Source organism: Hylobates moloch, unplaced genomic scaffold, assembly GCF_009828535.3.
Source record: "Hylobates moloch isolate HMO894 unplaced genomic scaffold, HMol_V3 SCAFFOLD_6, whole genome shotgun sequence".
Taxonomy (NCBI): Eukaryota; Metazoa; Chordata; class Mammalia; order Primates; family Hylobatidae; genus Hylobates; species Hylobates moloch.
The window spans coordinates 66409462-66435437 of record NW_026652281.1 but is presented as its reverse complement, the minus strand read 5'-3'; the positions used below and the strand labels follow the sequence as shown (position 1 = coordinate 66435437).

The window sequence follows — 25976 nt, the reverse complement described above, 5'->3', positions numbered from 1 at the left end:
AGATCAGCCTGGGCAATGTGATAAAACCCTTTCTCTACAAAAAATACAAAAATTAGCTGAGTGTGTTGACACATGCCTGTAGTCTTAGCTACTCAGGAGGCTGAGGTGGAAAAACTCCTTGAGTCCAGGAGGTAGAGGCTGCAGTGAGCTGTGATTGTGCCACTGCACTCAGTCTGGGCAAAAGAGTGAGATCCTATCTCAAAAACAAACAAACAAAAAACAAACCAATTAATGACAAGCTGCCTGGAAACTTTCCAACGTACTTACTAGAAACAAACAAAAACAAAATGAAGGTCACTTATCAAAAAGTCAGGACTTCAAAAAATATCAAACTAACATGGGCAACTAATAAAGTAAAAGAGCTTTAAGGTTAAAAGACATATTTTGAGATATGACAGTTCTGACTACAAAAGATAAACAGTGAAATCTATGAAGTACAGCATGAGAGGTTCAAACTGGAAATTAGATAAACCAAGGGACAAAGCTCTTACCAGCAGACTTTAAAACCAATAATAAAAATTTCTTTAAATAAATCAAAAACAGGAAGTCAGATTATTGCTGCTCCACTTAATCTTGGTAAAAATAAATGCTCTTTTCACCCACAAAGTACACAGTGAAAATATTTTTTAAAAATCACAATTTGTGTAGTTTTACATTTTTCAGAAATTGTTTATATACAATATCTCATCTGAGTCAGCAACTCTATAAGATGAGTAAAGGTCTTAAAATGTCCTTTTAAAATGAATAAAAAAGGTTTAGCTAGATATGTGGTTTATTCTAGATGAATCAATAATAAAAGAAGAGCTAACACTATATCTTAGTTCACTTTGTGTTGCCATAACAGAACACCAGAGACAGTATTTTATAAATAAAAGATATGTATTTTGGCTCATGGTTCTGGAGGCTGGAAAGTACAAAATTGAGGGGCTATATCTGGTGAGGGCCTCCTTGCTGTGACATAACATGGTAGACACCATCATATGGGTGAGAAAGCAAGAGGGTGAGAGAGGGAGAGAGAGATCAAACTCACAGCCCCCTTTATGATTAGCATTAATCCATTCATAAGGGTGGAGCTCTCATGATCTAAACACCTCCTCCCCATCTCCCAACACTGTTGCATTGAAGATTAAGTTTCCAACACATACTTTTTAGGGGATATATCAAATCATACCACACCAGGACCTAGATTTTTCTACTTCTGAAAAATGGAGTTTCCTTTCCCCATCAATGATTTCAAACCATCTCGCTCATAAGTTACCTTAGAGATGTTTGAAGTGGGGAGGGCTGTATTGGAAAGTAAAATTATGAGACTCTAGTCATAGATTTAAAAAGAAATTATAAGGAAGAATACCAAAGTGGGAATTGTGGACCTTTCAGATCAAATGTGTAACCCAGTAAGTAACATATGCAACACAGTTTAATAGTATGATTATATATTGAGGAGTCTGTTCAAACGCTTTCCAAGTAAGAGGTAGAAGACTGGAAACAGCATCACCCTCAAGTTTACCACAACAACAAAAACGCAGCTTATGTAAAAAATCCCATATTTTCTTTAACTCTATCAGAGAGCTCACCAAGGACAAACAGGACATGAGCACTTGATTATCTGAAGCAGATGCTAGATTGAATACAAACTGGTAGGAACTCCACTAAAATTGTTAACAAACTGAAACTAGCATGAGAATACAAAACCCCTGAGAGCCAGAAATGCAGGGGGAATGCTCATCCATTCACAGGCTGTTTTCCACATACCTCACAAGGTACTCACAAGAAAAACTGTTGGACAACAAGAGACTGGAAAGCCTCCCTCATGGAGATGACAAATAGCTACTTTGAGAAAAGCACAAAGCTCCGTTGGGTCCCCTCTCCCCTGAGAAGAAAGAAATCTTAAACCACTAAAGGAAGAGCAAAAAGCCTCATAGCCCTAAAGGTATATAGATTAAGACCCATTACAGCTGCAGGAAAAGAGTAGAATAACCTCCAGCCCTGGGGAAGAAATAGGAAAACATTCTAAATCAGGATGTCTGCTAACACTGGGATAGGACAGTATTACTAAGAATGTGACACCCCAGAGACCCAGGGAAACAATCCCTGCCTAAGACTGAGGCTGAATCAGTGCAACAGAGACTGTTGTGTCCTATGCTACCAGGCTAGTAAGCATCAAATAGAAAACAATGCATTCAGCTTCAGACAGAGGGGCAAGATAGTGAAGAGACCCTCTTCAGAAGCAAATCAAGAAGCCGGAGTCAAAGGCAGACCACAGATTGAGTAAAACCCTCTAGCAAACCAGCCTCCATCCTAAACACAAGATAATGCTAGAGAAATCTGAAACCTGTGGTATACTGATATCAAGGCAACAACAAAACCCAAGCCCAGCTCAGCTCTTGACTAATTTAACTGCTCTCCTCACACATTAAAGAATCAGAAAAAGAGGAGGCATGCCAATTTCTAGGCATAAATAAAATTTACCTTAGTTCTACTGCTATATAGAAGATGTTAATCTTTCAACCAAAAAGTACAAGACATATCAAGAAAGAATGAAATAAAAACCACACACTGTCAACAGACAAACAAACACATATAAACACTGATACGACAAAGTTATTGGAACTATCAGATAGGAAGCTTAAAATATTTATGACTAATACATTAAAGATTCTAATAGAAAAGGTGGACCACAAGCATGAAAAAATGGGAAACTTCCACAGAGAGAAACTGTGAAAGAAAATAAAATGAAATGATAGAAATAAAAAATACAGTAATAAAGATGAAGACTATCTTTGACAAACTCATTAGTAAACTCAACACAGTGAGGAAAACATCAGTGACCCTGGAAATAGGTTGATAAAAAGTACTCAAACTGAAACACAGAGGAAAAAAAGTGGGAATTAAAAAAGAGAACAGATCATCCAAGAGTTACAGGACAATAGCAAACAGCCTAACATAATATAAACAACAACAACAAAAGAAAGGACAGAAAAAATACTTTAAGACATAATAGCTGAGAATTTTCCAAAATTAATAAAAGATGATAAACCACAGATCCAACTTACTCAGAAAATATCAAGCAAGGAACAAAATCGCACCAAGATATTTCATATTAAAATCCCCCAAGACAAAAAGAAAATCTTGATAATCAGAAAATTTTTCAAAAAGACATATTACATACAGAGGAACAATGATAGGAATTACCACAAACTTCTCATAAAATTTGCCATACAGAACACAATGGAGTGATACCTTTGAAATACTAAAATAAACAAAAAGACTAACTGAGAATTCTATATTCAGGGAAAGCACCTTTCAAAAATGCAGAAGAAATATAGAAGAATCAAATATCATGGAGAAGAGACAAGCCTTCTCTACTACACCCCATCTGAATATCTGGACCAAAGAACCCATAAGCACAATAAATGATTATATCATTACTGTTTGGGGATAATTCGTTATGCAAATGTAAAGTAGAACAATGGTCTATACACATCTTTACCTCTAGTTTTGCTTCCTCCAACCCACCCTTCTTATTGATACTGGAGTGGATTTTTATAAAGCACAAATCTGATCATGTTGCTCCCTCTGTGAAGTCAAAATCCCTATCTGTTCCCATTTGCCCGGAAGGAAAATCAAAACTTCTTAATTGGGTCCTCAAATCCTCTCTGATCCAGGCTCTGCCTGTTCATCCAGTCTTATCTCACAGCATTCTCCCTTAGACCTTTTGTTCTAGCCATGTCAAGCAGCAAGAAAACCCTTAAAATGGCATACTTAGTCTTCATTCTATAATGGTTTATGATTTACCAAACCCAGATATGCTTCCCTCTGGGCTAGACCCTACTTTCATTCTTAATTTAAAAAAACTAATTCCTCTCCTGTGAAAAATGCAAAAAATCTGACTCTGCCTTTATTCTTTAGTGCAGTATGAAGCAATAACCTAGTATTACCATCAATGCCTTTATAATTCTGGGAAGAGTAACAGTCTTAAATTATCTAAGGGCCCTGAACCTCACAGCGGAATTGGCATTTGGGGATGTATAACAAAAGGACTACCTGATAACTAAAACTGAGTCTCTGCCAGTGGGACCACTGGGAAGGATGACGAATACCCAACCTCTTTTTTTCCCAGGCAAGAAATTGTAAGCTAAGGATGTTAACCAATCACAATACTCACATATCATTAATTAAGAGTCAATGGTGAATCCAATTATATCATTCTTAGGCTCTTCAGCTCTGAAAAGAGCAAGTTTCTATTTTTCCCCTATTCTCTGATAAAAATATTTTTAACAAAAGAAACAAGCAATATTTTTAGCCCAAGGGAGCCTTTTCACAGAGATTTAAAAAAATACTCTATGTTTTATTATCTAGCTTCTGGGAGGAGCCACAGAATTCCTTGCAGCAATTTGCTTAGAAACAACAGACAGTAATCACAGTCCGCTGATCCTAGAGAGAAAGAGGGAGAAACTGATTGAGATTGATTGTCCTTGGTAAAGTCTGAGGGTCTCAGGCTCAGGAAGGGATTTTACCAAGGACACGTGCCTTTGCACACGCTGTTCGCTCTGTCTAAAACAGTGTTCTTTCACTCAACTGACTCCAAAACCTTCCTTCAAAATTCAGCTCTGACATCTCCGCTTTTTCAATAATCATTAAATATGTATCGAGGGCCCACTATATTCTGGCCATTACAGCAGGTAGCGCAGACGCAGAGGGGAATGAGGCCTCAATTTTTCTGCATTCATGAAGCTCAACAAACTCTGAACTCCTCCTAAGCTCCTCCTGGAAGCCTTCCTTCACCTCTGCAGGCTAAATCTAACATTCACCCTCAACAAATGTTTCCATAATATGCTGTGTTTTTCTGTTAGGGCACATTTTATTGTAATTATCTGTTGCCTTGTCTCCCTTACTAGAGTCTTCTTAAAGTCTGGACTCTGTTTTATTTCTGTCTCTTTGACACCTAGTCTTGTGCCTGGCAATGCCAATAAATGTTATTTTTTTAATTAAAGAAAAAGCAAATTTTTAAAAGAGGGTGATTAAGATGGTCTAACTGCCTTGTTAAATGTAACAGAAGATGTAGATTAAATGCTAGAAATAAGATACATAACATGTAATAATAATTTTTAGATATTTCTACATGTGGATCACAAATAATGCACACAACACCTAAAGCTTTACAAAGCTAAAGATCCTACACACATTTTAGTTAGAAAATAAGGCTGGGTGTGGTGGCTCACGCCTGCCAGCACTTTGGGAGGCTGAGGTGGGCGGATCATGCGGTCAGGAGTTTGAGACTAGCCTGGCCAATATGGTGAAACCCTGTCTCTACTAAAAATACAAAAATTAGCTGGGTGTGGTGGCACGTGTCTGTAGTTCCAGCTAACCCAGGAGGCTGAGGCAGAAGAATCACTTGAACCCAGAAGGTGGAGGTTGCAGTGAGCCGAGATCATGCCACTGCATTCTAGCCTGGGCAACAAAGCAAGACTCTGTCTCAAAAAAAAAAGAAAAAAGAAAAAAGAAAATTCATACTAATGTTCCATAATAATTCTGGAGTTGTGATAAATAATTCAGAATCACAGGAAAAAAATGTAAAGAACTGAATACCTAAGATAAATGAAAAAAGGGAAGGAGAAGCCAGAAATAATTTGATAACAAAAATTTTAAAATAAAAACCATCTAAAGGAAAAACACTAAATTCCTTGCAAGTGATTTTTACCTATTTTTCTTACTATAGCAACAAAATAATAGAGTAGAATAAATATGCAAGTAATACAGAAAGGCAATTCTTTCCTTTAGAAATGCCTTCTTTATAACTTTTCAGAGTTGGTTACCTTTGACTGAATATGCTAAACAATACAGAATAAAAATTTCATCATTTAGGGTATACTCTTATATATGAAAGCAAAAGGCATTACACTATTACCCAATAGTGTAATTGACATGCAGTACTTATATCGGTGCTTTAAACCATCCGGAACAGCAGCGAAAAATAGTAAGCTTAATTAGTTTTTACCAGTATACTAGTTGTTTATTAACAGATAAATTCTCAATTTGGAAAAGTCAACCATTATATATCTCTAAATGGAAGGCTTTGTTGGTAATTTCCATGACTCAATTTAGTAACACATTCCTGTATATAACATACATTCCATTTTTTCTAAGTGTATCTACATTTATAATGTGAGCTAACACTGTAATAAAAATCAATCAGGTAGGGGTTAGGAACAAGTTGGTAAGGCGGCTGTGAATATAAAAGCAACAGGAGGATCCTTGTGGTTCTGTATCTTGACTCAGGCAGTGGATTTATAAACCTACATATATGATAAAAATCACATAAAACTAAATACACACACACAAGTACAAGTAAAACTGGGAAAAAGTGAATAAGATCAGTAGATTATATCAAGGTCAATATCCTGGTACAGTTATTATACTGGAGTTTTGCAATATTTTACCATTGGGGGAACTAGGGAAAAGGTACATGAGATCTCTCTGTATTATTTCTTACAACTGCATGTGAATCTACAATTATCTCAAACTAAAACGTTTAATAAAACATGTCAATCCAGCAGAATTTGCTCTGTGACCACAATAATTCACAACCATCCCAATATAAAATATACTCACCCCCGTCCCCATAATCACCAAAGTATCTTCCTAATTACACCATTAGTTCAAAGCCCAGGATCTAATCACCTAAATCAGGTTAAGATGCAAATGAAGTTCTTGGGTACTGCACGTGAAGTACCATTCCTCTCAATCTGAAGACCTGTGAAGTAAAGAGACAAATTATCTGCCTCCCACATATCCAAAACACCTAATTATTCAGGGACAAGATAATTGCAACAGATACTCCCTTTCAAAAAGGTGGCTGGTGCCTAGGAGGAGATAGGAAGCATGTCAATGTTACCAGTTTATAATAATTCTGATATCAGAAGGACACATGTAACAAGTACCTTGATCAGAGTCCAGTCCTACTCAGTCAAAGTACCTCTCTATGTTCTGGGCCCTGCTTGCTAGCCTCTTGTCTCCTCCATCTGAGTCACGCTTCTTTTTCCATAAAAAAAGTAGCCCATGTTTGCCACTGAGTTTCTCAGCTTGTTTTCTGCCTACAGAAGTTCAGGGATCCAAGAGCCTCTTTTCAATTTGTGTTGTCTTGGTCCCTCTTAGTCCAGACTGATATAATTCTTTTATTTATTTATTTACTTAATTTTATTATTATTATACTTTAAGTTTTAGGGCACATGTGCACAATGTGCAGGTTTGTTACATATGTATCCATGTGCCATGTTGGTGTGCTGCACCCATTAACTCGTCATTTAGCATTAGGTATATCTCCTCATGCTATCCCTCCCCCCTCCCCGCACCTCACAACAGTCCCCAGAGTGTGATGTTCCCCTTCCTGTGTCCATGTGTTCTCATTGCTCAATTCCCACCTACGAGTGAGAACATGTGGTGTTTGGTATTTGTCCTTGCGATAGCTTACTGAGAATGATGGTTTCCAGTTTCATCCATGTCCCTACAAAGGACATGAACTCATCATTTTTTATGGCTGCATAGTATTCCATGGTGTATATGTGCCACATTTTCTTAATCCAGTCTATGGTTGTTGGACATTTGGGTTGGTTCCAAGTCTTTGCTATTGTGAATAGTGCCGCAATAAACATACATGTGCATGTGTCTTTATAGCAGCATGATTTATAGTCCTTTGGGTATATACCCAGTAATGGGATGGCTGGGTCAAATGGTATTTCTAGTTCGAGATCCCTGAGGAATCGCCACACTGACTTCCACAATGGTTGAACTAGTTTACAATCCCACCAACAGTGTAAAAGTGTTCCTGTTTCTCCACATCCTCTCCAGCACCTGTTGTTTCCTGACTTTTTAATGATGGCCATTCTAACTGGTGTGAGATGGTATCTCATTGTGGTTTTGATTTGCATTTCTCTGATGGCCAGTGATGATGAGCATTTTTGCATGTGTTTTGTGGCTGCATAAATGTCTTCTTTTGAGAAGTGACTGTTCATGTCCTTCACCCACTTTTTGATGGGGTTGTTTCTTTTTTTCTTGTAAATTTGTTTGAGTTCATTGCAGATTCTGGATATTAGCCCCTTGTCAGACGAGGAGGCTGCGAAAATTTTCTCCCATTTTGTAGGTTGCCTGTTCACTCTGATGGTAGTTTCTTTTGCTGTGCAGAAGCTCTTTAGTGTAATTAGATCCCATTTGTCAATTTTGGCTTTTGTTGCCATTGCTTTTGGTGTTTTAGACATGAAGTCCTTGTCCATGCCTATGTCTTGAATGGTATTGCCTAGGTTTTCTTCTAGGGTTTTTAAGGTTTTAGGTCTAACATTTAAGTCTTTAATCCATCTTGAATTAATTTTTGTATAAGGTGTAAGGAAGGGATCCAGTTTCAGCTTTCTACATATGGCTAGCCAGTTTTCCCAGCACCATTTATTAAATAGGGAATCCTTACCTCGTTTCTTGTTTTTGTCAGGTTTGTCAAAGATCAGATAGTTGTAGATATGCCACGTTATTTCTGAGGGCTCTGTTCTGTTCCATTGATCTATATCTCTGTTTTGGTACCAGTACCATGCTGTTTTGGTTACTGTAGCCTTGTAGTATAGTTTGAAGTCAGGTAGCGTGATGCCTCCAGCTTTGTTCTTTTGGCTTAGGATTGACTTGGCGATGCGGACTCTTTTTTGGTTCCATATGAACTTTAGTTTTTTCCAATTCTGTGAAGAAAGTCATTGGTAGCTTGATGGGGATGGCATTGAATCTATAAATTACCTTGGGCAGTATGGCCATTTTCACGATATTGATTCTTCCAACCCATGAGCATGGAATGTTCTTCCATTTGTTCGTATCCTCTTTTATTTCATTGAGCAGTGGTTTGTAGTTCTCCTTGAAGAGGTCCTTCACGTCCCTTGTAAGTTGGATTCCTAGGTATTTTATTCTCTTTGAAGCAATTGTGAATGGGATTTCACTCATGATTTGGCTCTCTGTCTGTTATTGGTGTATAAGAATGCTTGTGATTTTTTGCACATTGATTTTGTATCTTGAGACTTTGCTGAAGTTGCTAATCAGCTTAAGGAGATTTTGGGCTGAGACAATGGAGTTTTCTAAATATACAATCATGTCATCTGCAAACAGGGACAATTTGACTTCCTCTTTTCCTAATTGAATACCCTTTATTTCTTTCTCCTGCCTGATTGTCCTGGCCAGAACTTCCAACACTGTGTTGAATAGGAGTGGTGAGAGAGGGCATCCCTCTCTTGTGCCAGTTTTCAAAGGGAATGCTTCCAGTTTTTGCCCATTCAGTATGATATTGGCTGTGGGTTTGTCATAAATAGCTCTTATTATTTTGAGATACGTCCCATCAATACCTAATTTATTGAGAGTTTTTAGCATGAAGGGCTGTTGAATTTTGTCAAAGCCCTTTTCTGCATCTATTGAGATAATCATGTGGTTTTTGTCATTGATTCTGTTTATATGCTGGATTACGTTTATTGATTTGCATGTGTTGAACCAGCCTTGCATCCCAGGGATGAAGTCCACTTGATCATGGTGGATGAGCTTTTTGATGTGCTGCTGGATTCAGTTTGCCAGTATTTTATTGAGGATTTTTGCATTGATGTTCATCAGGGATATTGGTCTAAAATTCTCTTTTTTTTTGTTATGTCTCTGCCAGGCTTTGGTAACAAGATGATGCTGGCCTCATAAAATGAGTTAGGGAGATTCCCTCCTTTTCTGTTGATTGGAATAGTTTCAGAAGGAATGGTACCAGCTCCTCCTTGTACCTCTGGTAGAATTCGGCTGTGAATCCACCTGGTCCTGGACTTTTTTTGGTTGGTAGGCTATTAATTATTGCCTCAACTTCAGAGCCTGTTATTGGTCTATTCAGAGATTCAACTTCTTCCTGGTTTAGTTTTGGGAGGGTGTATGTGTTGAGGAATTTATCCATTTCTTCTAGATTTTCTAGTTTATTTGCGTAGAGGTGTTTGTAGTATTCTCTGATGGTAGTTTGTATTTCTGTGGGATCAGTGGTGATATCCCCTTTATCATTTTTTATTGCATCTATTTGATTCTTCTCTCTTTTCTTCTTTATTAGTCTTGCTAACGGTCTATCAATTTTGTTGATCTTTTCAAAAAACCAGCTCCCGGATTCATTAATTTTTTGAAGGGTTTTTTGTGTCTCTATTTCCTTCATTTCTGCTCTGATTTTAGTTATTTCTAGCCTTCTGCTAGCTTTTGAATGTGTTTGCTCTTGCTTTTCTATTTCTTTTAATTGTGATGTTAGGGGGTCAATTTTGGATCTTTCCTGCTTTCTCTTGTGGGCATTTAGTGCTATAAATTTCCCTCTACACACTGCTTTGAATGTGTCCCAGAGATTCTGGTATGTTGTGTCTTTGTTCTCTTTGGTTTCAAAGAACATCTTCATTTCTGCCTTCATTTCATTATGTACCCAGTAGTCATTCAGGAGCAGGTTGTTCAGTTTCCATGTAGTTGAGTGGTTTTGAGTGAGTTTCTTAATGCTGAGTTCTAGTTTGATTGCACTGTGGTCTGAGAGACAGTTTGTTATAATTTCTGTTCTTTTACATTTGCTGAGGAAAGCTTTACTTCCAACTATGTGGTCAATTTTGGAAAAGGTGTGGTGTGGTGTGGTGTGGTGCTGAAAAAAATGTACATTCTGTTGATTTGGGGTGGAGAGTTCTGTAGATGTCTATTAGGTCTGCTTGGTGCAGAGCTGAGTTCAATTCCTGGGTATCTTTGTTAATTTTCTGTCTCGTTGATCTGCCTAATGTTGACAGTGGGGTGTTAAAGTCTCCCATTATTATTGTGTGGGAGTCTAAGTCTCTTTGTAGGTCACTCAGGACTTGCTTTATGAATCTGGGTGCTCCTGTATTGGGTGCATATATATTTAGGATAGTTAGCTCTTCTTGTTGAATTGATCCCTTTACCATTATGTAATGGCCTTCTTTGTCTCTTTTGGTCTTTGTTGGTTTAAAGCCTGTTTTATCAGAGACTAGGATTGCAACCCCTGCCTTTGTTTTCCATTTGCTTGGTGGATCTTCCTCCATCCCTTTATTTCGAGCCTATGTGTGTCTCTGCATGTGAGATGGGTTTCCTGAATACAGCACACTGATGGGTCTTGACTCTTTATCCAATTTGCCAGTCTGTGTCTTTTAATTGGAGCATTTAGTCCATTTACATTTAAAGTTAATATTGTTATGTGTGAATTTGATCCTGTCATTATGTTAGCTGGTTATTTTGCTCGTTAGTTGATGCAGTTTCTTCCTAGCCTCGATGGTCTTTACAATTTGGCATGTTTTTGCAGTGGCTGGTACCAGTTGTTCCTTTCCATGTTTAGTGCTTCCTTCAGGAGCTCTTTTAGGGCAGGCCTGGTGGTGACAGAATCTCTCAGCATTTGCTTGTCTGTAAAGTATTTTATTTCTCCTTCACTTATGAAGCTTAGTTTGGCTGGATATGAAATTCTGGGTTGAAAATTCTTTTCTTTAAGAATGTTGAATTTTGGCCCCTACTCTCTTCTGGCTTGTAGAGTTTCTGCCAAGAGATCAGCTGTTAGTCTGATGGGCTTCCCTTTGTGGGTAACCCGACCTTTCTCTCTGGCTGCTCCTAACGTTTTTTCCTTCATTTCAACTTTGGTGAATCTGACAATTATGTGTCTTGGAGTTGCTCTTCTCTAGGAGTATCTTTGTGGCGTTCTCTGTATTTCCTGAATCTGAATGTTGGCCTGCCTTGCTTGATTGGGGCAGTTCTCCTGGATAATATCCTGCAGAGTGTTTTCCAACTTGGTTCCAGAACTCCCCATCACTTTCAGGTACACCAATCAGATGTAGATTTGGTCTTTTCACATAGTTCCATATTTCTTGGAGGCTTTGTTTGTTTCTTTTTATTCTTTTTTCTCTAAACTTCCCTTTTCTAAACTTCCCTTCTCGCTTCATTTCATTCATTTCATCTTCCATCACTGATACCCTTTCTTCCAGTTGATCGCATCGGCTCCTGAGGCTTTTGCATTCTTCACGTAGTTCTCGAGCCTTGGCTTTCAGCTCCATCAGCTCCTTTAAGCACTTCTCTGTATTTGTTATTCTATTCGCCTAATTCTTTTTCAAAGTTTTTAACTTCTTTGCCATTGGTTTAAATTTCCTCCTGTAGCTCGGAGTAGTTTGATCGTCTGAAGCCTTCTTCTCTCAACTCGTCAAAGTCATTCTCCGTCCAGCTTTGTTCCGTTGCTGGTGAGGAACTGTGTTCCTTTGGAGGAGGAGAGGCACTCTGCTTTTTAGAGTTTCCAGTTTTTCTGCTCTGTTTGTTCCCCATCTTTGTGGTTTTATCTACTTTTGGTCTTTGATGATGGTGATGTACAGATGGGTTTTTGGTGTGGATGTTCTTTCTGTTTGTTAGTTTTCCTTTTAACAGATAGGACCCTCAGATGCAGGTCTGTTGGAGTTCGCTAGAGGTCCACTCCAGACCCTGTTTGCCTGAGTATCAGCAGTGGCTGCAGAACAGCGGATTTTCGTGAACCGTGAATGCTGCTGCCTGATCGTTCCTCTGGAAGTTTTGTCTCAGAGGAGTACCCGGCCATGCGAGGTGTCAGTCTGCCCCTACTGGGGGGTGCCTCCCAGTTAGGCTGCTCGGGGATCAGGGACCCACTTGAGGAGGCACTCTGCCTGTTCTCAGATCTCCAGCTGCGTGCTGGGAGAACCACTACTCTCTTCAAAGCTGTCAGACAGGGACATTTAAGTCTGCAGAGGTTACTGCTGTCTTTTTGTTTGTCTGTGTTCTGCCCCCAGAGGTGGAGCCTACAGAGGCAGGCAGGCCTCCTTGAGCTGTGGTGGGCTCCACCCAGTTCGAGCTTCCTGGCTGCTTTGTTTACCTACTCACACCTCGGCAATGACAGGCGCCCCTCTCCCAGCCTTGCTGCCCTCTTGCAGTTTGATCTCAGACTGCTGTGCTATCAATCAGCAAGACTCCATGGGGGTAGGACCCTCCGAGCCAGGTGCGGGATATAATCTCTTGGTGTGCCATTTTTTAGGCCCGTAGGAAAAGCACAGTATTAGGGTGGGAGTGACCCGATTTTCCAGGTGCCTTCTGTCACCCCTATCTTTGACTAGGAAAGGGAACTCCCTGACCCCTTGCACTTCCCGAGTGAGGCAATGCCTCGCCCTGCTTTGGCTTGTGCACGGTGCACTGCACCCACCGTCCTGTGCCCACTGTCTGGCACTCCCTAGTGAGATGAACCTGGTACCTCAGATGGAAATGCAGAAGTCACCCGTCTTCTGCGTCACTCACGCTGGGGGCTGTAGACTGGACCTGTTCCTATTTGGCCATCTTGGCTCCACTGATATAATTCTTTAAAAAATGTTATAGGTTTCTACACATCAGTTTATAAATATAATTATTTTTAAAACTTTATAGGTTTCTATGCATCAATTTATAAATCCACTTATTCAGGCAGAAGTCCTTCTCTACCTTGGGCTCCCTGTGAAGCTGCTGTGGAATAAAGCCCTTAAGATTATTAGAACCCCTTTTGTTTAACAGAGAGGAAGTAGGAGGCATGCCCTAAAGATACCTGGATGGCCTTTTGTGTGTCTGAAAGGTTCTATGAGGCACCACCTCAAATCTTTGAGGACTTAACAAAAGTATTATAGTTACACCTTAGTTTCATCTCTGCCCTGAGACTGCATTTTCCTAACTCTGGTCTGCATTTGACCTTTGTTCTGAAGCCCTTTTTTGCTTGAGAACCCTTTGTTTGAAAACAAGAATTCCGTTTTTAGCTCCGTTTTCTCTATCCATATATCATGAGACAGGGCTAAAAGAAACAGCTGACACTTTAGATATTCTGCCTGGGAATCTCCTTTGCCAATCCATAATTTCATTAGTGGTCCACTGGTTCATTTTCTATTTTCCATGTTACCCTGGGTGATGGTTTTACAAAATTTGCTACCACTAGATAACAGAGATCTTCTTACTTCCAGTATCAAATAACACTGTCATTACTGTCTTTCAATCCCTCACCATCAGTCTCCATGAGTCCCTTCGAAGCTTCATGAACAGTCTTTCCACCCACCAGCTGGTCCCATGCACTTTAGGTTTTGTTATAGCAACACCCCACTTCCAATATTAAATTCTGTTATGATTATCTATTGCTGTATAACAAACCATCCGAAACTTAGTGGTAGAAATAAATAACTTTTTATTATGCTCATGGGTTCTCCAGTTTAGGACTCTGGACAGTGAACGGAGATAATAATGACTGTCTGCAGACTCCATAATGTCTGCTCATTTGTGAAGACGCAAACTGCCAGGAGTGTTTCTCCACTCAGGTGGCTAGTGCCCAGGCTCAGATGATTAGAAGGCTAGGCTCACGTTACTGGAAGGCTTAAACTGTTTATTTGGGACTGGACTTACCACAGATTGGTGACATGGTTTTAAGACAGAGTATCCCAAGAAGGCACAGCCAGAAAGCATTCCAAGAAACCAGGGAAGAAGCCTCAAGGCTTCTTCTGACCGAGCCTCAGAAGTTACATACCATCACTTCCACTCCATTCTATTACAAGCAAGTCATTAAGACCAGCCTAGACTCAATAGACTGGCATGATCACATTGCAGAAGAGCATGTTGCAGGGCAGGTACTGTCACCATCTTTGGAAAAGGTAAAAAGCCACAATGGATATGAAAATACTGATCAGGTTCAAGGTAAAAACTGTTGAGGCTTAAACTAATGACAACTATTCTAAAGTGACAGTAATATATACCATAAAAACAATGTACTAAAATCATTTATCAAAAGATACTACAAAATTATGACAACTATTCGTTATTAGGTTCACCTCTTAGGATGAATTATCTGAATCCTTATTGTGATTTTACTAGTTAAATTTTATAAAAAATATTTCTGTGGTCTCTACATTATACTATAATTTTGAAAAATACAATGAGCATATACAAATAAGGTTCTGAATGTCCTTCTGAATAGTTTAGTGTTTCTAAACAATTTACACAAACAAAATTTGAGCCTAATAAGAAAATACATGCAAACCATCATTGAAAATAACTGACCACATTGCACTGAGGGAAAAAATACATGTTATATTAAACTCTGTACTACTGACATTCCAAGAAGTACAACAGGGGAGCAGACTACTTAGAAAAATACAAGCTACTGAAAAGAAAATGTTATTAAGAAAATCATAAATAAAAATTATATATTTACTATGCATTAAGGGGAAGTGGATCATTGTAAAGTTCTTTAGCAATCTCATTTACATGAGATAAAAGGTTTTCATGCCTGCTGGCATAGCTATAGTGATGGCTTCATGAATTTTCTTTTCTTTTTTTTTTTTCTACAATGGTCCTATGCTGTGTTTATATAGCAAAAAAGAACAAGATTTTTCCTGGCAAATTACTTGACATGTAACCTGAAAAGAAATTCTTATATGTTTACACTCACTCTTATCACATCATCATCAACTAAGTTAGCCAAAATGTGGTGTGCTTTGTACTGACCACGTTAAAGTAATGGTAGGAAAACCCATGAGAAAATCAACTTTAATATGAAAATGGGAGTGAGGTACTTTCTAGAATTATTGGACATGACTAGTAGGGAGCAAGTTCCAGTTTATCCTTCTGCATTCTAAAAATTTTTAGCTGATCCAAGACAAACAAAAATCTTTTATTCCCCCGTGGAGAAAAAAAAAAAAGAAGATAGGTATGGTAATTTAAACTGTATAAACTAATTATCTGTCAAATATAAACATGATGCATAAGCTTGCACAGTCTTGCTCACATTTTTAATATCCAGAGTAAGTTCAATTTGGCCACAAGGCTACCACGATGTCACTTCCAGGTAAAGTGGCAGCAAAGACCTTAAAAATTAAGTGTTTCAATTCATAATACAAAACAAAATCTTAATTTCTTTAAAACTTAAATGTTTCATATGTTTTAGAGGCACTAAGGGATAAGATAATTTTAGACATTATTGAACATGTAACATGTTATAAGATAGTGTATTTTCCATTGAAAATGAAAATGTTAGTTGAGAAATTTGTTAATTGAAACTCCCCAAAGATGTCAAATTTCACAAAAATTTACTTTTTGCTTATTTTTAAATATTTTGGACCAGTTTAATTAAAAAGTATTTTTCCCTACTAGCTTAGAATATCTAAACTACAAAAATTAAAACCCTAAACTGAATTACTGTTTACCCTTATAAATCTGTTTTAACTGATTGAATTCATTGACTCCCTCAACAGAGAGAGTTCTTATGCTCTTATTCTTGACAGCACCACTATAGTAAAATAAGTACAGTGTCTATCTTCTTATACTTTACTCAAGAAAAAATATGTACAGTTTTTTCTAGAAATATTTAATGACATGATAAATTATTCCTTCTTTAGATTTCTAATTAACTTCCATTATCAGTACCAAAAAATTAAAAGCGCTACACAGGAATTGCAGTTCAACTTTAAAAAGTCCTAAATTTCTTTCTTTTAATAATCTAAATTAAATAAATCAACTCTAGTTCCCTAACCATCTCCCTTTATTACTATTCTAGTCTTTCAATATGAGTGAGGTAAGCAACTGCGCTTTGCACTAGACAGCAGCTAAAAACCCATAAGAACAATACATATGTTTGAATTACTATATACAATTATCACTTCATAAACTTACTAAAATAAGGGGAAAAATCCTACTAGGATTTTTTAACTTCAGAGTAATTTACTGAGATAATTTATTTGTTTCAATTTAGTCTTGCTATTACTTTAACACTTCGAAAATTAAGAAAAAAGAAGGGAAAAACATTTTAACTTAGTAGTTTGAATGAAAAGCAAACCAGGCAAAGCACTGAAAGCCAGCCTCATAATTTCACTGGGATAGTACTCACTATAGAGGCACAGCTTGGTTTTTCCCCTGAATGACGGGAGAACTTTCAGAGGCAGAAGCAGAAATATTAGAAGAAAGCCTAACTTTTCCCACTGGTGGAAATTGTTAAGGTTGACTACTGTTTAATATAATTTAAATGGGGGAAAAACGGTTGAGAACAGATTCAAAGAGTATCTGGGAAACAAATCCAAACAGGTTGGTCCCTGAGGAAAGGCACGAATCATTTTATTCTGGAAATGAGCATCTCTCAGATAAGAAAGAGAAATTCATCCAATTAGATGCACAATTTTGACCCAGGAAAATCTAGCAGCTGGCTAAGAGTAACTGAAGGAAACTAGTATTAAAAAGCAGGAAAGTTCCCTAAGTAACACCTGCTATTAAAACCTCACAGGCACTGAGGAAACTAAACCCAAACATTCAATAACACAAAAGCCTAGTTTCTCTCAAAGGTAGAATTAGTCTGAAAGACCCAGCAAGTGAAAAGCTGATGAAAACTAAGCAGTAAAGGCAGCTGAATAGCTGGGAGAACCTCTGAGGTCACCTAGGAAAGTGCCCTCCCATTCATTGTAACCTCCCACAGAGACCATTTAGAAAGTAAGAGGGCTCCAAGGACACCACAAGTTCCAGACCTCGCAGTGGTGTCAGGTCAATCCTATCTTGGTCTGAACGCAAAGATGTCTGAACTCTCATCCAGACAAGATAGAAATTAAGCAAGAATATATTCTAAATCATTCTTACAATGACTTGAGAACTTACAATGCCCCACCCACTTGATTCTCCCCATAACTTCCTAAAGAAATAAATAAATAAGAATGTGAATGTGGAGACAAAAACAGGTAGCTTCCATTTATATTCCAAATGTAAAATTTTGTTGAGATTCCCAATCCTCTCTAGGCTTCCCAGTGTTACTGCTACCTCTTGTATTTCTCTGTAGTGAATGAAGTTAGAATCCTATGCATAAAGAAAGGCGTAGGCCTGTGAGAGGAAAAACTGACAATGGAAAGAAAAGATCAGTGGTTATATTCCTGGTCTGGAAAAGATAAGGCTATATAGGTAGGTGGCCTATGATGAAATAGCTTCCACAGATTTAACTTATAGCAAGCTCCCAATGTTGTTTCACAAGGATATTCCAGGCTAGAGCAAAAAGTAAAAAGCCAGCCTTGTGTATTATGGCTATGATAAGATTTGTGATCAGATTTGCATATGGAAAACATCCCCATAGTTTCTAATATATACACTGAATTAAGGTGTACTATTGTAAAGAAGATAGAAGTCATTTTGTGATATCTGAAGACTTTCTATTTCCTTTATGTATTTGGGCCTTTGTCCATAATAAAAACTATAATATGACCTCATTTCTAAGATATTTTCCTTTATTTTCCCTTCTCATATCTATCTTAGGGATGGCAAAAATAGGATAATGATGAGAATGAGGGATGAGCTAAGGTGATAAACAGGACAAGATAATAATCAAAGGAAAGCAAGAAGTAATACTGAAAGAATCACATAAGAGTGGTACAATGTTCCCGCAGAATTGGGGGCATCTCATTCAGAAATAGTATGCCTGAAGAATGTACATTCTTTCATTTATCCAGTCATTCTTTCATCAAATATTTACTGAGTGCCAATTAAGTACAAACCACTAGGCTATCAAATTGAACATGACGTATTTTTACAGTCTTTAAATATGCTTACCTCCCTAAGGTATGAGAATTTTTACACTGCTCTTAACTGGTGATTCAATACATGCTTGCTGAAACATAGCTACAATGAAGAAAGGGCTAATATGTTGAGAGATTTCCCTACCTATTAATCTAAGTTTCCAAAACTTCTGGAAGAAGCCATGGATCATTTAAGTCCATTTAATTTTTTTTCCTAAATTTGAATCCAGTTGTCCTCCTTATACAATACTTGACTACTTTCTAAAATGCAATCGTGCCCTATAAAAATCATTCAGCTATTGACATAGTTTGAGTCTCAAGTCTTGCTTCAACAACCACAAACAGCTTTTGAATATCTTAGGTACTCAAGATATTACGTTCACACCAAACAAATTAGTTGCCTTGGGATGCAGAGTTCAAGCTGGAAGCATTCTGAAACAGTGAACAGCTTTGGGAAATGAACTGGGTTACAGAACATAACAGTTATGCTATCCAAGTCAGTCTACCTAGTGTGGTAAGTATTTACCTCTCACTGAGTTGTATTTTCCCTTGTTTTCATGCTAGTCTCTTCCTTCCTATGACATCTTAAATGTGAGCCTTTTTCGCACCTTTCTATCCCCAGGCCTCAATTCTTATTTTACCTTTACTACTTCATTAATTTAACCCACTCTTATCCCTTAATCCACTTTCTCTATGTTCTTCCTTCCTAATTTCAGATTTCTGCTAAGCATATCACAAGTCCCATATCATCAGCCACATTCATTACAAATTATTTTTAATTTTTCTCCCTTCCTCAATACTTACAACTAGACAGTCTTTTTTCTTCCTCATTTTCATTCATTATTTTCCATTTTATTTGTCACCACTTTAATTCAGGGGCTGAATTTTCAGCGTGTATCAACATTATTAGAATAGCCTCCTAACTGTGTTGGCCTTTAGTCCTTGCCTTTCTTCAGTCCTCATCATGCCCTCAGATTCATCATCCTAAAATATAATTTGCTATTTTTTGAATATGCTAAAAAATGACTATGGCAGACGGAGCAAAAGTTTCATCCAGTGTAGTTGGAAAAGTACTAGACGAAAATTTGGAAAACCTAAATTTTCATGGTTAAACCACACTCAGTCTTTAAACAATGACATGTCCTTAACTTCTCCAGGTACCATATTTCTTATCTATTCAAATGACTAAAATAAGCAGTTTTCAAACTTTTTAGAAGTTTTTGAACTGTAATGGATTGAGATGTTGTAAATGAATAAAAGATTTTTTTAATGAAAATTATTACTTAAGAGTTAACAGAGAACCCTTGAGAATTCTAGAATGGGGGTGGGGGTTTGAGTCAGATGCAGAAATAGCTATTGTAATGTTTCTGGAAATGATGAAGACGTTACCCAAGGCATCCAAAGTGGGATTACAGAGGAAAAGACAGTGTTCAGGCAATGATTTGGAAGTTGTGATAACTAGTTGGAGGTAAAGAAGTATAAAGAGGATAAAAATAAGAGTCATTTATGTCATGGGTAACTGATTATATGGAGATTCAATTTAATTAGAAAGAGAAAATAGAAGGAATTTGGATAGAGGAGAACTGAAATGCTTTGGTTAAAAGAGAAGGAGGCCAAGAACCTCTATGATTGGGTGTTCTCTCATTCCTAGGCACCATCTATGGCCCTTCCACAATACTCCAGGAATTCAGGGACTTCAGCATGAAACCACTTTTCAGTGGGATAATTTCACAATCTCCTTGCAGTTTTAAAATTCTACCATCTGTTAGCTAAGCACTGATCCTGTGTTTGATTTTTCTACTCTAGGTAAACAGCTCAGCTTAGTGTTCCTTAAATATACCTTATATTTTTCCAACTTCATCCAGTTTCTCTGATACACCTTCCCCAGCACTTCTCTTATCCAAATCCTAGTCATCATTCAAAAGCCAGTGCACATTGGCAGCATTTAAACCTATACAGTATAGGGTTATTATCTGTATTACACTCATAGCAGTTAACTCTTGATGTACACAGCTCGTATACCTTTCCAAACAGATTACGAACCCCTGAAGGGAGAAATTTTTATAAATCTTTGCACCTCCCATAGCTTCAATCCACGTAATTTGTACATAAATAAGTATTCGAAAAAAGTTAATAAACAAATGATAGAAGTGACAGTACATCCCTGGTGAAACCCCACCTCCAAGCCAAAGACAGTTTAAAGCCTGAAAGCCAAGCTAAAGGTCAAACCCACAGACTAGATTGAGAATTTGTCTTCCCATTTGGCACATTTTTCTCTGCTTGATCCCCAGCATTCAACTATTTTACATACACCTACCTTTCCCTAATTGGTTTTTTACACTGTTATGCCCACCTTTGAGTGGTGTCTTTGTTTTAACCTTTTTTGCATACTCACAAGCCAATCAGAATGCATTCCCCTATTCTGAGCCCATAAAAGCCCTGGGCTCAGCCACGCTGGGAGAGAAACCACCCGATTCCAGGTACTCAACCACCCTTGCATACTCTCTCCACTTAGAACTGTTCATTGCTCAACAAAATTCTTCTCTGCCCTTTTCACCCTTCAATTGTTAGTGTATCCTCATTCTTCTTGGATGCAGGACAAGAACTCAGGAACCGCCAAACGCAGGTACAAGCTATAACACAGTCAGGCTGGGGCATGCCCAGTCCAGCCACAGACTGAGCTGGTGTGTAGGTGGGCTAAGTTGGTGGACCGCTTCCTGCGGCAGTCAGCATGGCTGAGCAAGACTGGGGCCGGGGGGGAGGGGGGAGGTGGCATCACCAGCCAGAGGTCCCCAGCTTGCAAAGTGACTGAGAAGAATCCTGTGTCAGAAGAATGATCCTAAATTATGTCTATCAAAATCACTTCCTTCAAGGATAATCTTCCCCTACAGCATAGTTACATTTGTTAGTAGTTGTGCCCTTGTCTTCATTAAAAAGATATTAACAAATATATACATTTTTAAGGTAAGTTTGACTTGGTAAGAAAACCTTTAAATCCACCTTGAAAATATCTGTACCTTCTTTTACAAGAGATCCTGAGACTTTCCTTCTACAGAGTTTAAAGCACCTGATCTTTGGGAACTGATAATGACTATCTACTGTGGCTGGCTGCAAATAATTCCTTGTATTATAAGAGTAGTCATTTGTGATTTTAAACCCAAGAGACAATGGAAAGCATATGACGTATATGTAGAATAAAAGAAATTAACACTAAAACTAAATGCAACAAAATCTATAGACATTTCATGAAGTCTGAAAATGGATAACCTAGGCCGGGCGTGGTGGCTCACACCTGTAATCCCAGCACTTTGGGAGGCTGAGGCGGGCAGATCACCTGAGGTTAGGAGTTTCAGGCCAGCCTGATCAACATGGAGAAACCCCATCTCTACTACAAATACAAAAATTAGCTGGGCATGGTGGCACAGGCCTATAATCCCAGCTACTTGGGAGGCTGAGGCAGGAGAATCGGTTGAACCCGGGAGGCGGAGGTTGTAGGGAGCCAAGATCACACCATTGCACTCCAGCCTGGGCAACAACAGCGAAACTCCGTCTCAAAAACAAACAAACGAACAAACAAACAAAAACAGATAACCTATTCTTGTTAGTACAAAATAGAGTGTCACATCATTATAGCTCTATCCATTATTTCTGGCTAAGTAACTATTACTTATCTCATAGTATACATTCCATCAAAGACACAGTACTTGAAATTGTGAGGCTTTTATTTATTTTAAAAAGATATAAACCTCTAATTTCAGTTGTCAACCCCCATCAAAAACAAGACAACACAATAATTCAAATCTATAGTAAGTGAAAGATGAGTTTTGCTAATGATTTTTTGTTTCTTTCCTTCATATCCAAGGGAAAAGAATAAAAGTAAGAGATATATTCACTTTTCCAAGTTGCCAAAATACATTCATTTTAAATGAAGCTGGATAAAAAGTAAAAAGTAAACAAGTGGCTATAAAAATATGACTCTACAAATCTAAGGTATTTAGATACGTTTTTACTTAAAAAATCTTTAACTTATTTTCTATGATTTCTACAACTCCCATAGTAAGTTATAAATTTTATGAATTTTAGATCTCCAATTGTAAGTTAAAAATGCATGCTATTTTTGAAAGAATATCATGTTTTTTAAATTTTTTGATACTATTGGCAGCAATCACAGGCAGTGTAACATCAGCATGAAAATAGTAAGGAATAAAGATCTTTCCATTATCATCTTTTCACATTTACCAGAAACTAGATTATAATTTAAAAATATTTCAGTGAGAGAAGGGGGCTTATGATGTTTAAAATACATACTTTGAAAAAATATATATTATTTTTACAATAAAATGAACTTTAAATAAAGTCATCCTGTTCTGTTTCTCTCTCTTTCCACATTAGTTTCTTCATTTATTTCTTTATGGATTTCAGAAATCCATATCTATATAAAATTCTAGTCTTATAAGATAAATACATTCTGGAGATCTATTGTACAACATAGGGCATATGATTAACAATATTGTATTGTGTACTTAAAAATTTCTTAAGAGGGTATATCTTATGTTAAGTACTCTTAACACAAAAGGGAAAAAATAAAGCAAAAAGGGGAGAAGAACTTTTGGAGGTGACAGATAAGTTTATGGCATTGGTTGTGATGATGGTTTCATGGGTGCACACTAATCTCCAAACACATCAAGTTTATACATTACATATGTACAGCTTTTTGTATGTCAATCATACCTCAGTAACGTGGTTAAAAATAAATTTTAGAATGGCTGAAAATTACAACTATTCAGTTTATGGATGTCTCTCAATATGTGCACATACAAAAAACAACAGATGTCTTTCATAAGAAATGCTAAATGCCTGTGCACGTAACATGGTAAATTTAAATTTTATTTCATTAAGTTTTTTAGTTTCCAATCTCAGAAGAGCGATTAGAACTCACTGAAAAGTGAAATTTAATCTGTTTTAAAGTAACTTTCCTGAATGTGAAATAATTAATAATTGCAGATATTTGGAAAATACAGTAATATATACAGACAAAAATAAAAATCATGCATTATCCCAATATCAAAAGATAGTCATTTTAACAGTTTGGCCTATTTTAAATTAACAGAATTATTCATTATTTACCTCATTATGCCTCCATTATTTCTCTTAAAAAGTAGTTTATTTGTCAATATTCATTCAATCTTATAGATAAGAAGTAACTATAAAATAATAAGACTAATTTTGAACATTTATACATGCAAGTGAACATTTTTAACGCTAAAAACGCAGCTACTGAAGAAAGTATTTTTTAGAATGCTTCCTTGAGTACTTTATTTTAAATTATTAAAGTATTTTACAATTCAGTAGGTAAACATATTAATTACCATTACAGAATTATGTAATAAACTCAAATGCAGAATATAACATTCTAGAATTTTACCAAAATCTTACTGTTTGTTCCTGTGTTTTTCATTTTCTTCCCCAAGTCTTTCAAACTATTATATTTACATGTTAGAAATAAATTTGTTAATCATTTTCAGAAATTATCTACTATTAAGAATTTAGGAAATCCTATTCATGAAAATTACCATAAAAGAAATTAATGTATTTTAAAAATCCAATTGTAATATAAAATCATGTAGGTCAAACTCTATCTTTTCACCAACCTCCAATTAAAAAACAAATCAGAGATGTATTACCATGAAAAGAAATTGGTTTTAAGATGTAATAAAAATGGCATCCAAGAATAAATCAAATCTCTTAAAACTAATATTTAAATTAAAATTAAACATCTGATACAATGTGCTAATATTCATAATGAATTATAAAATTCAAATACTGATTTTTTTCTAAACTATATTTTCCAAGGACCAAATTACATGGTAAGGGGTTGTTCCTCCTTTAAAATCTACTCGAATTTTACTCCTACCTCTGGCTAATGCTCATTTCCAAAACCTATTTAAGTGTATTTCTAAAGCTAATAAGTGTGAATACTTTGAAATTTTCAAAGTGTCTTATGAACGCAAGATGATGATGATGAAAGTGACGATGACAACAACGATGATAATTTATCTACTGCTTTTAGAAAGAGCTGTTAAATTAGTTCACTTTTCCCCTTAAGATCTCCATGTTGAACAGCAGGGTACATCTTTCTACAGAATGTAATTTTGGAAAAGTATTTATATGATTACTTTCTTAAAATGTAGGCTATCAAATATTGTATCTCCTTTAAGAATAGAACACTGGCACTCTCTAATGCCATCTAGTCGTCAAAATTAGTGGAGACAACATCTCCCGTGACTGACAGGCCAAATCAAGGCATGCACCTCTTAGTATAAAGAAAAGATGAGACGGGGTACTCCACTCTATCCAATTCCTCATATTCTTCATGGGTGGATCTCTGCTTTATTTCTTCTGTCAACCAAAGGTAAAAAAGGAAAATGAGGTTGTTCAGATAAATCCTATGTCCTGGGCCCTGCCTTATCTACTTTTTCTCTACTTTTTATTTGCGGTAGTGTCCCTTTCACTCAGATTGTTCCCCAAGAGCTATTGTTCAGTGCATATCAAGCTTTATGAATACAATCAATGTCAGATGAGGTAATCGCAAGCACTCTCACTTGAATAAGGTTAGTACACATTTAAAGAATTGCACAGTCCCTGCCAGGTAGCCAAGATTTTCACTTCCTGTAAGTCTGCATGCTCTTCCTCATGCTATTTTGGAGGGTATAATTCTTCTGGCCATTTCTAACTCTTCAGTCTAAGGCGGAATTATTTTCCTTGGAAGAACAAGGTCTTTTTTCCCTTCTGGGTGCTGGTTCTGGTTTTTAAGGCATTTTACACAGAATGATGCTAGCCTCTACAAACTTGACAAGTATCCCTATGGTTAAGTTTTAGGTACTTACTATCAGTTATTTCCTCAGGCTCCAGCCCCAATTCACTTCCTCCCAACCAAGGAAACTGGATTTCCTCCATCTTAAACTCAATCTGTCCCTCTTTTATGGTTAGTTCTGCAAACATGTTTCCCTAGCCCCTTCATAATACCATCTTCTCATTCTTATCTTCACTGTTTTTTTTCTTTTCACAGTTCTACTTTCTGATACTATCAGGTCCCTAAAATCAGATTTGCAGTCCTTCTAAAAAAAATGCTCAAGCCAAGGACACTCCACTGCCGTTCCTTAAGAATTAAAATAAAATTACATTTTCATTTTTGCACAGAATCTTCTACTCTCGTCTGGTATTTCCTTTAATCCACAATAAATTTTATTTGGGGAAGTGAATTCAGTAGGGAAGATATTTAGCCTTATGATATATAACCAAAAGTTACAGAAGGAGAAGAACAGAGTATTTCCATATTTAATCAAAAATCTTATGTGCAAGGGAGGAATTTATCATTTACAGAAATCTTATAATGAATGTTTTTGTAGAATAAAAAAATTACTATAT

The 25976-nt window shown here is 37.0% G+C and overlaps 1 protein-coding gene across 4 annotated transcripts in view; it reads right to left on the bottom strand.

The window, feature by feature from the left end:
• The window catches only part of SSBP2 (single stranded DNA binding protein 2), a 330775-nt gene that overhangs the window by 174659 nt on the left and 130140 nt on the right, over window positions 1-25976 (bottom strand). The window lies entirely within an intron of this gene.